Source organism: Saimiri boliviensis, chromosome 13 (assembly GCF_048565385.1).
Source record: "Saimiri boliviensis isolate mSaiBol1 chromosome 13, mSaiBol1.pri, whole genome shotgun sequence".
In the NCBI taxonomy this organism is placed as follows: Eukaryota; Metazoa; Chordata; class Mammalia; order Primates; family Cebidae; genus Saimiri; species Saimiri boliviensis.
Genome location: NC_133461.1, coordinates 82,392,285 through 82,409,108, shown reverse-complemented (window position 1 = coordinate 82,409,108; position 16,824 = coordinate 82,392,285). Strand labels below are relative to the sequence as shown.

Below are 16,824 nucleotides of genomic sequence, written 5' to 3'. Positions count from 1 at the left end.
ATGCCGCAAAGCACAAGGCTAGCTTCCGCCAGCACTGCCGCAACGCCTTCTCATTTCACGACGTACGGTCGTAAAGCAACAAAGATCCAGACTCGGGAAAATGACAGAAAGGTGGAATTACGGTGAATAAATTTACATATGTAATGATCCACTGGCTAATTGTGTTTCTATTTTCCTTTGCTAAGGTAGAAACAAACGAATCACCACAGAATCTCAGTGTGACTTTGAAAATATCCAGGATTTTATACGTGAAGACCGGACGTAGTGCATTACGGTAGTCACCCTATCTGTAAAATTAGTGTCACATACTTGGAGCTTCTTAACTTCAGCCGTCAGCCGATCCTTTTGCAGTTCATGAGCGTGATGATTGGGTGATCACACGTGTGTGTGACATGTGCCACCCTTGAACCTTGTTACGACATCGGCACATTACCCGTCTGACCTGAACTTGGAGGATCTTTTTTAATTCCCTTGTTGGTGGTGTCTTAATAAACATCGTCATGCGTTTATTCTTTGCGGTTTTATTTTTTCTCTGAATGTATTGTCCACCTTCGGGTATTCTTCCGTTTCCTAACAGTGTTGCGTTTTCCAAGGCCTTCCACTTTTTAGGTTTGGGGGTACCTGCGCAGGTGTGTTACCTGGGTATATTGTGCTTGGGGTGCGTTTAGCGCGTTTTCAGTGCCCCCCTCTAGTAGCCCCCGGTGCCTGTTGATGCCCCTTTTATGTCTTTGTGTTCCCAGTGTTAGGCTGCCACTTAGGAGTGAGAATACGTGGTATTTGGTTTTCTGGTCAATGCAGTACTTTAGCTGGTGTCAGGAGCTAGCGTTTTAAAACCTATAGCCCTAAGTGTATGAAAATTCAAATTCTGCCCAGACATGCTTTATGTAGTAGGAAGAAACAAGAAAGAAAGAAAAGAAAAACGAAAATTCAAATTCTAGCGACAAGGTAAGAGCCCCCAGCTGGTATCTGGAGCAGCCCTGAAGGAGGCGGGTCGTCCGGGTGGCGGATCCGGCTTGGGCCCGCCTCGCGGGTGTGGGCGCGGGGGGCGCGGGGGGCGCGGGGACCGCCGAGCGCAGTCTTGGGCGTGGGCGGCAGGCGGCGCCCGGTCCCTGCCGTGGGAGCCGGAGGCTGCGGCCCCGGGCCCCTGCGGGTGTAGGAAGCTGCCGTGTTTGGCTGGGTTTAGAAAAGGCACGAGAGGGGTCGCGCCTGTGCGACTGCCCATGTTGGCAACGCCCCCTCCCCCCGCCCCGCCCCCTCCCCCCTCCCCCCTCCCCACCACCACCAACGCCGCGTCGGCGTGCTTGCTGCCCCTTCCTGCGCCTTCCTGGAGGGTGGAATTGCGTCCTTTTGACCTTCAGTTCCCGAGGGGCCGGTCACATTTAAGAACTTGGGACTCCCATCGCTTCCACGGGTCGCAGCAGCCCGAGGAGGCAAACTTCATTTGTGCCACGGCGCAGGCGGGAGCCTGGGATACTGGGAGGGGTGGCGCGAGAGAGACGTGTCGGCCACGGCTCGGAGAGGGACCCTTATTCAGCCTCTAGGCGTCCTCGCGCATCCAGGGCCCCAGGAGGCCAGAGAAAGCCCTGCGGGGTCTTCAGACCTGGGGTAGGGTGAGGGGCGTGAGCGCGCAGGGGCGAGGGAGGGGGGCGTGTCACGTGTCCTTTGTCCTCGTGAGGAGGTAGTCATGGGGCAGGGGGACATACAGTACTTTCGTCCCACCTTGGAGAGGGCACGCGCTTCTTGGTGCAGTACTTGCGACTGTCCCATCTGCGGTATCTTGCTGCCTACTCGCCTGCCCTTCTTTCCATTTTGCTGTGACCTTGGGCAAAAGTTTGGTAATCTCTCTGTGCTTTAGCACAATTTCTGTTTTTTGTTTGTTTGTTTTTGCTATGTGACCTTGGACAAAAGTTTGGTGACCTCTCTGTGCTTTAATTTCTATTTATTTATTTATTTACTTAAGACGGAGTCTCACTCCCGCTCAGGCTGGAGTACAGTGGCGCAATTTCGTCTCACTGCAACCTTCGCGTCCCAGATTCAAGCGATTCTCCTGCCTCAGTCTACCTAGTAGCTGGGATCACAGAGGCGCACCACCACTCCGGCTAATATTTGTATTTTTAGCAGCGATGGGGTTTCACTGTGTTAGCCAGGATGGACTCGATCTCCTGACCTTGTGATCCTCCCACCTTGGCCTCCCAAAATGCTGGGATTACAGGCGTGAGCCACTGTGCCCGGCTCTTTGTATTTTTTATTTAATAAAAAAAAAATTTGTCTTAGAGAAAGGGTCTTGCTCTGTCGCCCACGCAGGAGTGCAGTGGTGTCATCATATCTCACTGCAGCCTCGAACTCCTGGGTTCAAGCCATCCTCCCGCCTCTGCCTCCCAGTAACTGGGACCACTGACGAGCCCCATCACGCCCTGCTATTTTTTTTCTAATATTTTTGTAGCGATGGGGTCTCACTATGTTACCAAGGCTGATCTCGAGCTCCTGCCTCGAGCAGTCCTTCCGCCTTGGACTCCTAAAGCGCTAGGATTACAGAAGTAAGCCACCTCCCCTCGCAGGTGCCTTAATTTATTTTTCTTTTCTTTTTTTTTTTTTTTTTTGAGACGGAGTTTCGCTCTTGTTACACAGGCTGGAGTGCAATGGCGCGATCTCGGCTCACCACAACCTCCGCCTCCTGGGTTCAGGCAATTCTCCTGCCTCAGCCTCCTGAGTAGCTGGGATTATAGGCACGCACCACCATGCCCAGCTAATTTTTTGTATTTTTAGTAGAGACGGGGTTTCACCATGTTGACCAGGTTGGTCTCTATATCTCGACCTTGTGATCCACCCGCCTCGGCCTCCCAAAGTGCTGGGATTACAGGCTTGAGCCACCGCGCCCGGCCAATTTATTTTTCTTTTCTTTTTTTATTTCATTTTTCTTTCTTTTTTTAAAGAGGGAGTCTCGCTCTGTCGCTCAGGCTGGAGTGCAGTGGTGCAATCTTGGCTCACGGCAACCTCCGTCTGCCCAGGTTCAAGCAATTCTTTCTCCTACCTCAGCCTCCGAGTAACTGGGATTACGGGTTAGCGCCACCACACCCAGCTAATTTTGTATTTTTAGTAGACACAGAGTTTTACCATGTGGGCCCGGCTGGTCTTGAACTCCTAAACTCAAGTGATTCACCCACCTTGGCCACCCAAAGTGCTGCGATTACAGGTGTGAACCACCGCGCCCTGCCACCTTAATTTGTCTGAAAAATGCAGGTAGTAATAATTCGTACCACTTAGGAATGTGGTAAGAAAGGAGTTACTTATTTGTAAACTGCTTAGAACAGTATCTGGTCAGCAGAAAGTTCTACATAGGTGTTGGCTCAGGTTAAACCACAGCTCCTGTGTTAAATTACATTTCCTCTTTCCAGGGTAATTTTGTGGTTAGGACCCTCCCCCTTCACCTCTTTCATTTGGCTTTCCCTTCTCTGACCAATGGGTGGCACTCACTATTTTCTAAGCAGTTTCAACCACTGGTAACCATTTCCTTCCTAGGGGACTCTCCTGTTTGCAGGCGGTAGTGGAAGCAAGACGCCAATCAATAGACAGTTACTGTATCCCTCCTGTGTGCCACTGTCTCTTCCCTGCCCCGTGTGCTCCCTGTGATAAGTGGGCCCACGCTATTACTTCTTATAAGGAAAACACTTGTATTGTGGAGATCTCCCCATCTGCACTTCTGAGTTTCCTGAAGCGAGACCGTGTCTTTATTCCCAGTGCCTGGCACGATTTGATCATGCAATAAATGTTTGTTGAGCCCACACGCCTGTCCACAGAGGACTGGCTGAATAAGCTACGTACATCCACACAATGCAGTTCTGTGCAGCCGTATAGAGGAAAGAGAACCATCTCTGTGGACTGCCTTGGAAATCTAGAATGTATTGTTAAGTGAAAAAAGAGGGCAGAGGCCATGTATATGCTGCCTTTATTTTTATTTGGCCCGCTTTTCACGTGTTGCCTTTCTTGTAAGAAAGATGGGGAAATAGAGATAATGATGTGTGCATTTGCTTACAAGTTAAAGAAGAAATAGAGTGTAAATTTACAGATTAATGGCTGGGCGTGGTGGCTCATGTCTGTAATTCCAGCACTTTGGGAGGCTGAGGCAGGTGGACCACAAGATCAGAAGTTGAAGACCAGCATGAACAACATGGTGAAACCCCGTCTCTACTAAAAATACAAAAATTAGCCGGGTGCGGTGAGGGCCTGCAATCCCAGCTACTCAGGAGGCTAAGGCAGGAGAATTGCTTGAATCCGGGAGGTGGAGGTTGCAGTGAGCTGAGATGACCCCACTGCACTCCAGCCTGGGCGACAGTGCCAGACTCTGTCTCAAAAAAAAAAAAAAAAAAAATATATATATATATATATATATATATATACTAATAAAAATGGTTACATATAAGAAAAGAATGTGGTGAAGGAAATAGGAATGGAAGCTAAATTTCTCTGTATACACTGTGTTTAATAGCTTCAATTTTGGATTCATGTAAATGCTTTCCTTTTTTTTTTTTTTTTTTTTGAGACAGAGCCTCACTCTGCTGCCCAGGCTGGAGTGCAGCGGTGAGATCTCGGCTCACTGAAGCCTCTGCTGCCCTGGATTCAAGGGTGATTCTCCTGCCTCAGCCTCCAGAGTACCTGGGATTACAGGTGCCTTCCACCACGCCCAGCTAATTTTTGGAGTTTTAGTAGAGACAGGGTTTCACCATGTTGGCCAGGCTGGTCTGGAGCTCATGACCTCAGGTGATCTGCCCACCTGGGCCTCCCAAAATGCTGGGATTATAAGCGTGAGCCACCGAGCCAGGCCACGTAATTTTTTTTTTTTTTTTAGGAACAAAAGCAGAGATTTATTGAAAACAAAAGTACATTCCGAAGGACAGGAGTGGGCCCAAGAGCCTACATAACTATTTTTTAAAAGAAAATAACAAAGCATTTTTTTAAAGAATCAAAGTGTACATTGAGTCACTGGCATAACCATATAGAAAAACAAGAAACTGTAAAACTTGTTAATTTGACTCTATATCCTTAGTGCGACAAAGCCTAAAAACAGAAAAAAATGGCAGAGAAATCAACTGTATTTAATAATGGTATTGTAATAATACTAATATTGTTGTTTAGGTGTGTTTCCTTTGGTTTTTGGTTTTTGAGACGCTGTCTCTGTTGCCCAGGCTGTAGTGCAATCGGGCACTCTTGGCTCACTGCAACCTCTGCCTCCCGGGCTCAAGTGATTCTCCTGCCTCAGCCTCCCAACTAGCTGGGACTACAGGTGCCTGCTACCATGCCTGGCTAATTTTGTATTTTTATTAGAGATGGGGTTTCACCATGTTGGCCAGACTTGTCTCAAACTCCTGACCTCAAGTGATCCACCTGCTGTGGTCTCCCAAAGTGGTGGGATTACAGGCGTGAGCCACCGTGCCCCGCCTGGTTAGGTGTTATTACATGCATTGCGTTATTATGTATAATTTACATATGTATATAAAATAACAAATAATATTGTTAGAAACTCAGAATTTCACTTAAAGATAAAAGATATACAAGTATAAATCAATAAAGTGAGGTATAAATTCTGTAATCTGATTGAGTCACATACTTGAATAAAAAAATCTGTAATCTGAAATTATAATTGGCAATGTAAGAATTTGTAATTAATTTTTCTCCTTCCACAAAATATATATATATCCTGGCTGTGTCCACTGAAAGCCCCAGAAGTAATGACAGTCTAATGGCCCCTGGATGTCCAAATTGATAGTTTAAATGCTTCCCACTAAAAGGAACCAGTGAGGCTTTAGGAAATGATTGATTTCAAAACTAGGACAGGTGGAAAAAAATAAAAAACCAGGGGAGGAATTGCACAAGGTGATGTTTTGTTATGCCCGAAAGCAAGGTAGCTACCAAATGCGGCTGAGGGGAGGTAAAATAAACAAACGAAAAGCACCCAAGGCCCTAGAGTCAGGGATTACAGCACTGGTCTTATAAAGGAGAAGTGACTGTAATGAAATAAAACAATATACACAAATCCACAAGCTCAGAATGATACTTAAAAAAATCACTAATCATTCACCTTTGGATCTCTTAAGAAAACAAATGTTTATTTTGAAAATTGATGTATAAGAGGGAAAAAATCAAGCATTTATTCTTCTATTTCAGGGTACCGAAATCATTTGTAAGGGTAATAAATGTAACAGAACGGTGGAATTAGGAAGTGACTATTCAAACCTCCTAAAGAAACACTGAGACAAGGCAACTATCATATCATCCATTGTGATTACAATTACAAGGTGACGGTTGATGAGGAACTTTATAACATCACTAAATGCAAGGCAGCCAGGTTCCAGGTACCTCTTAATGCAGTAAAGTAGGAAGTACACACCACCTATGAAATATTCGTGCCTAGGCCGGGCGCGGTGGCTCAAGCCTGTAATCCCAGCACTTTGGGAGGCCGAGGCGGGCGGATCACGAGGTCAAGAGATCGAGACCATCCTGGTCAACATGGTGAAACCCCGTCTCTACTAAAAATACAAAAAATTAGCTGGGCATGGTCGCTCGTGCCTGTAATCCCAGCTACTTAGGAGGCTGAGGCAGGAGAATTGCCTGAACCCAGGAGGCGGAGGTTGCAGTGAGCCGAGATCGCGCCATTGCACTCCAGCCTGGGTAACAAGAGCAAAACTCCGTCTCAAAAAAAAAAAAATAATAAAATAAAATAAATATTCGTGCCCAAAAATGGACCTTAAATCTAATCAGATGTTTAGGTCTACTACCAAATGACAAGAAACATGGAGGGCAAAGAAACAAAAGACACTAAGAAATTTCACTGATTTATTCAAGGAAAGATAAATAATAATCAGTTAAGCCAAGGGTGGGAACTGATATAGATTGAAAGTTTTAAGATATTCTCAACCAACAGTGTTGGATATTTTTCCCTTCCTTCCCTTCCTTCCTTCCTCACTCTCTTCCTCTTCCTTTCCTTTCTGCTCCCCTCCCCTCCCCTCCCCTCCCCTCCCCTCCCCTTCCCTCCCTTCCCCTCCTCCTTCCTTTTTTTTTTTTTCTGGCAAGGCCTAGCTTTCTTGCCACCTCGACTTCCCAAAGTGCTGTGATTACAGGTGTGAGCCACTGTGCCTCACCAGATCTGGTTTCCTTTTTCTTTTTTCTTTTCTTTCTTTCTTTTTTTTTTTTTTGGAAATGGAGTCTCACTCTGTCACCCAGGCTGGAGTGCAGTGGCACCATCTTGGCTCACTGCAACCTCTGCCTCCCGGGTTCAAGCAATTCTCCTGCCTCAGCCTCCCAAGTAGCTGGGATTACAGGCATGTGCCACTGTGCCCAGCTAATTTTTGTGTTTTTAGTGCTGGGATTATAGGCATGAGCCACCATGCCCAGCTCAGATCTTACTTTCAATAAACAAATTGTAGGCCAAGTGCAGTGGCTGATGCTTGATCCCAGGAGTTCTAGACCAGCCTGAGCAACAAAAAAATTTAAAAAATTTAAAAAGAAAATTTTTAAATTAAAAAAAAAAAAAAAACACTCAATTTGTAAGAAGACATATTTAAGACAATCAGAGGGCCAGGCATGGTGGCTCATACCTGTAATCCCAGCACTTTGGGAGGCCAAGGCAGGTGGATCACCTGAGGTCAGGAATTTGAGACCAGCCTGACCAACATGGAGAAACCCCATCTCTACTAAAAATACAAAATTAGCTGGACGTGGTTGTGCATGCTTGTAATCCCAGCTACTCGGGAGACTGAGGCAAGAGAATAGCCTGAACCTGGGAGGTGGAGTTTGCAGTAAGCTGAGATCACGCCATTGCACTCCAGCCTGGGCAACAGGAGTTAAACTCCATCTCAGAAAAAAAAAAAAAAGACAATCAGAGAAATATGAATATAGATTAATTATTAGGGTGTTCATATAATTTGTCATCTAGCAGAATATGTTGAGAGTTCAAGGAGGCTCTATTAGCATTTGTGCTGATACAAAGGTGTAGGCCTGTATTTCCAGCACTTTGGGAGGCCGAGGCAGGTGGATCAGATGGTCAGAGATTGAGACCATCCTGGCCAACATGGTGAATCCCTGTCTCTACTAAAAATACAAAAATTAGCTAGGCAAGGTGGAGTGCACCTGTAGTCCCAGCTACTTGGGAGGCTGAGGCAGGAGAATCGCTTGAACCCAGGAAGCAGAGATTGCAGTGAGCCAAGATGGTGCCATTGCACTCCAGCCTGGCAACAGAGCAAGACTTCATCTCAAAAATAAATAAATAAATAAATAAAAAAGATGTAAACTGCATTTGTCCCAGGCAAACATGATTATCCTGGTATTACACGATTTTGTGGAATCACTGTTAATTTTTTAGATTGATAATGTTAGTACATTTTTGTTTTTTTGAAAGCTATTAGAAAAATAGTTCTGAAAAGTTATAGTCTCAGGACCCTTTACCCTCCTAACAATTATTGAGTCATACACAGGATGGCTAGAATAAAAAACACTGAAAATAAATTTTGGCAAGGATGTAGAGAAATTGGAATGCTCATACATTGCTGATTAAAATGTAAAATGGTGCAGCTGCTATGGAAAACAGTTTGACAGTTTCTTAGAAAGTTAATCATAGAGTTAGCCATATGACCCAGCAATTCTATTCCTAGATATATTGCCAAGAGAAATAAAAACATGTATTCATGCAAAAACTTGGCTACAAATGTTCATAACTGCATTATTTGTAACATCCAGTGGAAACAACCCAAAAGTCAACAGATGATTGGGTAAACAAAACGTGATATATACATGCAATTAAATATTATTTAGCTATAAAAAGGAATGAAATTCTGATAGATACGACAACATGGATGAACCTTAAAGACGTTATGCTAAGTGAAACAAGCCAGAAACAAAAGGCTACATATTGTATGATTCCATTTACCTGAAATGCCCAGAATAGGTAAATCTGTAGAGTCAGAAAGTACACTAGTGGTTGCCAGGAGATAATGGGAGGGGACATTTAGAAGTGACTAGTGATGGGTATAGGGTTTTCTTTTGGGGTGATAAAAAGGTTTTGGAATTAGCTAGTGGCAGTGGCTGCCTACCCTTGCAAGTATACCAAGACCTACTGAAGTGTACACTTTATTTAGGTTTTTTTTTTTGTTTTTTTTTTTTTTTTGAGACAGAGCCTCATTCTATTGCCCAGGCTGGAGTGCAGTGGCGCAATCTTGGCTCACTACAACCTCCACCTCCCCAGTTCAAATAATTCTCCTGCCTCAGCCTCCTGAGTAGCTGGGATTACAGGCGCATGCCAGCACACTCAGCTAATTTTTGTATTTTTTGGTAGAGACAAGGTTTTGCCACACTGGCCAGGCTGGTTTCAAACTCCTGGCCTCAAGTGATCTGCCCACATTGGCCTCCCAAAGTGCTGGGATTACAGATGTGAGCCAGCGTGCCCAACCATGAGGTGTACATTTTATTTATTTTTTATTTTCCTTGATTTTTGTTTCTGAGATGTACATTTTAAAATAGTGAAGCTGCCAGGCACAGTGGCTCATGACTGTAATCCCAGCACTTTGGGAGGCTGAGGTGGTTGGATCACCCGAGATCAAGAGTTCAAGACCAGCCTGGCCAACATAGTGAAACTTCATCTCTACTAAAAATACAAAAATTAGCTGGGCTTGGTGGCATGACCGTGTATTCCCAGCTACTTGGAAGGCTGAGGCAGGAGGATCGCTTGAATCTAGGAGGCAGAGGTTGCAGTGAGCCAAGATCATGCCACTGCACTCTAACTGGGGCAACAAGAGTTAGACTCTATCTCAAAAAAAAAGCAAAAAAAAAAACCACAAAAAGCAAAAGAAAACAAAATAAAAACAGATAGTGAAGCTGCTGGTCATGGTGGTATGTGCCTGTAATCACTGCAATTCAGGAGGCTGAGGCAGGAGGATTACTTGAACCCAGGAGTTTGAGGCTGTGATGAGCCATAATTGTACCATTGCACTCCAGCCTGGGAGACAGAGTGAATAAAACTGTAAATTAACTAAAAGTAAATAAAATTGTGAATCAGTTTATGAATTAAATCTCAAAAATATTTTAGAAGTATTGAGGACACCCAAAGAGCTTTTCTTCATGTGTGATGGATAAATATTCAGATAAATTGAATATTTTCTACATTCGAAATCAAAACTGACAAAATTTTAAACTATTCATTTGATTTTTAAAAACATGCTGGGTGCGGCTGCTCACACCTGTAATTCCAACACTTTGAGAAGCAGGTGGATCAAGTGAGGTCAGGAGTTCAAGACTAGCCTGGCCAACATAGTGAAACCTCATCTCTACTAAAAATTAGCTGAGTGTGGTGACAGGTACCTGTAGTCCCACCTACCTGAGAGGCTGAGATAGGAGAATTGCTTGAACCTAGGAGGCAGAGGTTGCAGTGAGCCGAGATTGCACTATTGCATTCTAGCCTAGGCGACAGCAAGGTTCCATCTCAAGAAAGAAAAAAAAAAGTAAATTTAAAAAATATAGCAATAATAAACATATTACATGATAAGGACTTATTTTATGAAAATATATTTTTCAAACAGCATCATGACAAATGTCATTGTTTTACAATTTTGTCAACAGATTTGTAAAAATTTGCAACTCTCTTATCTGGTTTTAATAGGAGACAGCTGGATTTTCAGATTTGTGGCTGCATTCAATCTGTGTTGGAAAATTCTACCAGACACTTGAGATAATGAGAACAAAAAAATTAACAATATATTAATATTGTTATAAAAATAGTTTTGACGTAGCAGGCTGCCTGACAGGGTCGTGGTAACTTCCAGGAACCTCCAGACCACACTTTGTGAAGTACTATTAGAAACACACACAAGTATTAATTGTTGAATAATGTAACATCTGGGATTTGCTTCAAAATTTCCAACACTGCGGACCAGACACTGAGCAGACCAGATTCCACTCGCTTGTGGGCATTGCTCAGCTTCCTCTGTGACCAGGTCTGGCAAGCCCGATGTGCATGAGATCGAGAAATTCAGTAAGTCGAAACTAAAGAAGACAGAAATGGCCGGGCGTGGTGGCTAACGCCTGTAATCCAAGCACTTTGGAGACCAAGGCAGGCGGATCACCTGAGGTCGGGAGTTCAAGACTAGCCTGACCAACATGGTGAAACCCCGTCTTAAAAAAGAAAAAAAAAAAAGAAGACAACGACAGAAATGCAAGAAAAAAATCCACTGCCTTCCAAGGAACTGATCGAACAGGAGAAGCAAGCAGGCTTTGTCATGTGGTGAGCACCGCTAAAAACGCCCTGTTCATTCCACAAAGCATTGCTTTCTATTTTACTTCTTTTAGATGTCTAACTTTGAATAAGGCAAAGAGGTTAAATCAAGTTTAAATGACTATGCTGCCCCTTTGACATCAAAGAACTGCTGAGGACGATGGCTGTGCCTGCCTCTGGTATCTGCCTGTCTGGCTGGCAAGGAAGGACAGAACTTGCATGTTGGTGAAGGAAAAAGTGTGGTAGCATGACAGTGAAATCTAGAATAAAAGCAAGCTGCCGGGCGCGGTGGCTCAAGCCTGTAATCCTAGCACTTTGGGAGGCCGAGGTGGGTGGATCACGAGGTCGAGAGATCGAGACCATCCTGGTCAACATGGTGAAACCCCGTCTCTACTAAAAGTGCAAAAAATTAGCTGGGCATGGTGGCACGTGCCTGTAATCCCAGCTACTCAGGAGGCTGAGGCAGGAGAATTGCCTGAACCCAGGAGGCGGAGGTTGCGGTGAGCCGAGATCGCGCCGTTGCACTCCAGCCTGGGTAACAAGGGCGAAACTCCGTCTCAAAAAAAAAAAAAAAAAAAAAAAAAAAGCAAGCTGGCCCAAGGTGTCCTGCAGCTGGAAAATGCAGTTTAATCAGAGTGCCATTTTTTGATGTTATTGTTGTTCGAAGAATTTTAATTGTGGGAATGCATAGTTTTTTGTGTTTGTTTTTGAGAGAGAGTTTCACTCTTGTTGTCCAGGCTGGAGTGCAATGGTGCAATCTCAGCTCACTGCAACCTTACCTCCTGGGTTCAAGCGATTCTCCTGCCTCCACCTCCAGAGTTGCTGGGATTACAGGTATCTGCCATCATGCCCAGCTAATGTTTTTTGTTGTTGTATTTTTAGTAGAGACAGAGTTTCTCCATGTTGGCCAGGCCAGTCTTGAACTCCTGACCTCAGGTGATTCACCTGCCTCGGCCTCCCAAAGTGATGGGATTACAGGCATGAGCCACCATGCCTGGCTCAATTTTTAAAATATACGAATAAAAAGTAAAATTTTTGAAAACTAAAATTCTCCATGATAAAGGATGGTGGTGAAGGAGTGGTCAAAAGCTAGATGAAAAAGATTATCAGCACCTTGTAGAAGCAGGGTAATGGATCACAGGTATCTTCTATGTTAATCTCTCTTCTTTAGTGTAACCTTGAAGTTGCCCATAATACAAACTTGTTATTTGCTGGGCACAGTGACTCATGCCTATAAGCCCAGTACTTCATGAAGCTGAGGTGGGAGGATCACTTGAGCTCAGGAGTTCAAGATCAGACTGGGCAACATGGTGTGACCTCATCTCTCCTAAGAATAAAAAAATTAGCCGGGTGTTATTGGCACATGTGTGTGGTCCCAGCTACTTGGGAGGCTGTGGCGGGAGGACTGCTTGAGTCCAGGAGGTCAAGGCTGTAATGAGCTGTAATCACATCACTGCACTCCAGCCTGGGTGACATAGCAAGTTGCTATCTCAAAACAAAACAAAACAAAATGTTGTTATTGCTCATATTTCAATCAATGCTTATTTAACAGAGCAAAAGACCTGGGGTAGTTGGTAGTAGGAAATGGCAAGTTAGAGACTGGATATGTAAAGATGCAAAGATGTATTAGATACAGTTCCTGCATTCAACAGGGTTTCATCTGACCAGGGGAAACAGTGATGCATAGCTGGAAAGAACAGTAAGGAAGACATCTGATAAAGAACTCGTCACATTTAATGAGCTCCAGGCACTCTGCTGAGGGCCTTAGGTGCACTTCCTTCTCAAGGCAACCCTCTGAGACAGGCATCATTATCTCTATCTTGCAGAGAAGGAAACTGAAGCTCTGAGAAGTTGAGTAACTCACCCAAGATCTCACAGCGGAAAGTGGTAAAGCTGCAACGTACACGTCTGTTGACTCGAAAGCCTGTGCTTTTCGTGGCTCCACCCTTTCTTTCTAAACCTTTCAGTTACACAATCCTGGAACATCATTCTCACTGTGTGCCACCAAAATGGCACTCATCAGAGGCCCAGCTGGTGACCTAGAGGAGCCCAGAGCCTTTAAGAGAACAAAAAATATTATCAGCTGAGTTGGTCTTTATACCCATCCCCTCATTCAATCCTCTCAATTTAAATTCATGGAGTAGAGGCTGGGCCTGGTAGCTCACACCTGTAATGCTAGTACTTCAAAACTGATGCAGGTGGATTGCTTGAGGTCAGGAGTTCAACAACAGCTTGGCCAACATGGCGGAAACCCCGTCTCTACTAAAAATACAAAAATTAACTGGGCTTGGTGGTATACACCTGTAATCCTGGCTGCTCGAAAGGCTGAGGCCCCAGGGTCACCTGAACCTGAGAGGTGGAGGTTGCAGTGAGCTGATATCGTGCCACTGTACTCCAGCCTGGGTGACAGAGTGAGACTCTGTCTCAAAAAAAAAAAAAAAAAAACCAGGCCGGGCGCGGTGGCTCATGCCTGTAATCCCAGCACTTTGGGAGGCCGAGGCAGGTGGATCACGAAGTCGAGAGATGGAGACCATCCTGGTCAACATGGTGAAACCCTGTCTCTACTAAAAATACAAAAAATTAGCTGGGCATGGTGGCTCATGCCTGTAATCCCAGCTACTCAGGAGGCTGAAGCAGGAGAATTGCCTGAACCCAGGAGGTGGAGGTTGCGGTGAGCTGAGATCGCGCCATTGCACTCCAGCCTTGGTAACAAGAGCGAAACTCCGTCTCAAAAAAAAAAAAAAAAAAAAAAAAAAAAACACTAACAATAACAAAAAAACTATGAGTGCTTGTTTACAAAACAATGCTTTAAGAAGTGAATGCTGGGGTGCAGTGCTCATGCCTATAATCCCAGCATTTTGGGAGGCCGAGGCAGGTGGATCACCTGAGGTCAGGAGTTTGAGGCCAGCCTGGCCAATATGGCGAAACACTGTCTCTATCAAAAATACAAAAAAAATTAGCTGGACGTGGTGGCACATACCTGTAACCCCAGCTACTTGGAAGGCTGAGGTGGGAGGATTGCTTGAGCCTGGGAGATGGAGGTTGCAGTGAGCTGAGATTAAGCCACTGCACTCCAGCCTGGGCAACAGAGCAAGACTCTGTCTACCACCCCCGCAAAAGAAGTGAGTGCAGAGGCTGGGCGCAATGGCTCACGCTTGCAATCCCAGCACTTTGGGAGGCCGAGGTGGGTGGATCACGAGATTAGGAGTTCAAGACCAGCCTGGCCAACACAATGAAACCCCATCTCTGCTAAAAATACAAAAATTAGCTGGGTGTGGTGGCAGGTGCCTGTAATCTCAGCTACTTGGGAGGCTGAGGCAGGAGAATTGCTTGAACCCAGAAGGTTGAGGTTACAGTGAGCCAAGATCGCACCACTGTACTCTAGCCTGGGTGACAGACCCAGACTCTGTCTCAAAAAAAAGAAGTGAATGCTCTGTATGTGTAGACCCATACATATGTGTAGGTATAAGATTACCTGAGTAATGAGAAAATATGGGAGGATACATCGCAGGTTCTCGGGTGGATGGGTGACCTTGGGCAAATGGTGTTGACATAGGGGAAGCAAAGAAGAGAGGAAGAGGGAGGGGCTCAGTCAAACAAATAAAAGAAGGAAAAGAAGAGCACTCTTTTTTTTTTTTTTACAAAGCATATATGTTACTATATTTATGTAGTTAAGTAAAATTATATATGAGTGTGATTATGATAAAGGGATTACATTGTAAACTATTTCCTTTAAAAAGAAATGGAAGGCTGAAATAAATTCTGGGAAATTGATGACTAAAATGGTAAGCAATACCTCTTGGCTTTCCAAAGACCAGATGATCAACAATTTTAGATAAAAATTTCTTCATAAGGAAAAACAAAAGTCAGAGAAAGTAAAAAAGGAAGTGTTTGCTCTCCTTCATTCTAAGAGTAACAAACTAATGGGATTGAAGCATGACAAATATACCAACCACAGCTTTCAAGGTTCATGTGGTCTAAACATGGTTAACAACAGGAGTAGGAAACACACCGTAAGATAATTACTGCTTGCAGCAGAGCTACTTTTCTGATTATAGACCAAATGGAAAAATATTACAGTATTTATCATCCTTGAATGCCTGCTAAGAATGAGGCAACTACTATATTCTTTTGCATATGAGGCTACAAATTTTGGTTGTTTTTGAGGCAGAGTCTTGCTCTGTTGCCCAGGCTAGAGTACAGTGGCGCAATCTCGGCTCACTGCAACCTCCGCCTCCCAGGTTCAAGTGAGTCTCCTGCCTCAGCCTCCTAAGTAGCTGGGACTACAGGTGCGTGCCACCATGTCTGCCTAATTTTTTGTATATATTTTTTTAACTTTACAATTTTATTTTATTTTTTTAAATGAGGTTTCACCATGATGGCCAGGCTGGTCTTGAACTCCTGACCTCAGGTGATCCACCCACCTCGGTCTCCCAAAATGCTAGGATTACAGGCGTGAGCCACCATGCCTGGCCAGAATTTGTTGTTGTTGTTGTTGTTGTTGTTGTTGTTGTTGTTGTTGTTGTTGTTTTTTAATTAAAGACAGGGTTTCACTGGGTTAGCCACAATGATCTCGATCTCTTGACCTTGTGATCTGCCCACCTCAGCCTCCCAAAGTGCTGGGATTACAACTGTGAGCCACTGTATCCAGCCTACACATTTTTTAAAAAATAAAAATTATATATATATAGATAGATAGATAGATATAGATATATATAGATATATATATATAGTAGAGGTGGGGTTTTACCATGTTGCCCAGGCTGATCTCAAACTTCTGGGCTCAAGGGAGCCACATGGCTCAGCTGCCCAAAGTGCTGAAATTACAGGCATGAGCCATTGTGCTCAGCCAACAAAATTTTTAACGTGGATTATGAAGGTTGGTCTAGGCTCAGGGATATACTAATAATTTTAAGAATATTCTAATATCTGTGGCTTAAAGAGCCAGAGGAAAAAAAGAAAAAAAAAGAATATTCTAATATACTAAACATTCGATGTTTTTAAATTTTTAGAACAAGCATCAAGTGAAACCAAAATCTTTTCAAATAATGTAAAGAGAGCTATAAACAAAAGAATCTTGTAAATATGAAATAGCCATCAAAGTATCAAAAGTTACTTTTGTTAAACAGTTGACTCCACCTGTCTGCTTTGACTATGAGACAAACTCATCACATGGCTAACATTCCCTTCCTCCTTCTACAATGCTAGAATTGCTTAGCTTCCTTTTCCCTTTTCTTTATTTTTTTTGGAGACAGAGTCTCACTCTGTGGCCCAGGCTGGAGTGCAGTGGTGTGATCTCAGCTCACTGCAACCTCCACCTCTCAGGTTCAAGCGATTCTCCTGCCTCAGTCTCCCAAGTATCTAGGATTATGGGTACGTGCCACAATGCCCAGCTAATTTTTTGTATTTTTAGTAGAGATGGAGTTTCATCATGTTGGCCAGGTTGGTCTCAAACTTATGGTTTCAAGAGATCTGCCCACCTTGGCCTCCCAAAGTGCTGGGTTGACAGGTGTGAGCCACCACGCCCAGCTAGCTTCCTTTTCATTCTGTTTTCAGTTTAATTTTTC

The 16,824-nt window shown here is 44.2% G+C and overlaps 1 protein-coding gene and 1 non-coding gene across 2 annotated transcripts in view; one reads left to right on the top strand and one right to left on the bottom strand.

Moving 5' to 3' along the window:
• The first annotated feature begins 339 nt into the window (after positions 1-339).
• On the top strand, positions 340-443 carry LOC120361569 (small nucleolar RNA U13). The gene has a single exon (XR_005577745.1). It is a non-coding gene; the product is annotated as a small nucleolar RNA U13 (small nucleolar RNA).
• Positions 444-8,647: 8,204 nt separating this feature from the next.
• Positions 8,648-16,824, bottom strand: part of RNF122 (ring finger protein 122) — a 51,132-nt gene continuing 42,955 nt past the window's right edge. The window contains exon 7 of the mRNA XM_003938106.3: positions 8,648-13,313. The gene's annotated coding sequence lies outside the window, so the exon portion shown is untranslated. The remainder of the gene's footprint in view (positions 13,314-16,824) is intronic.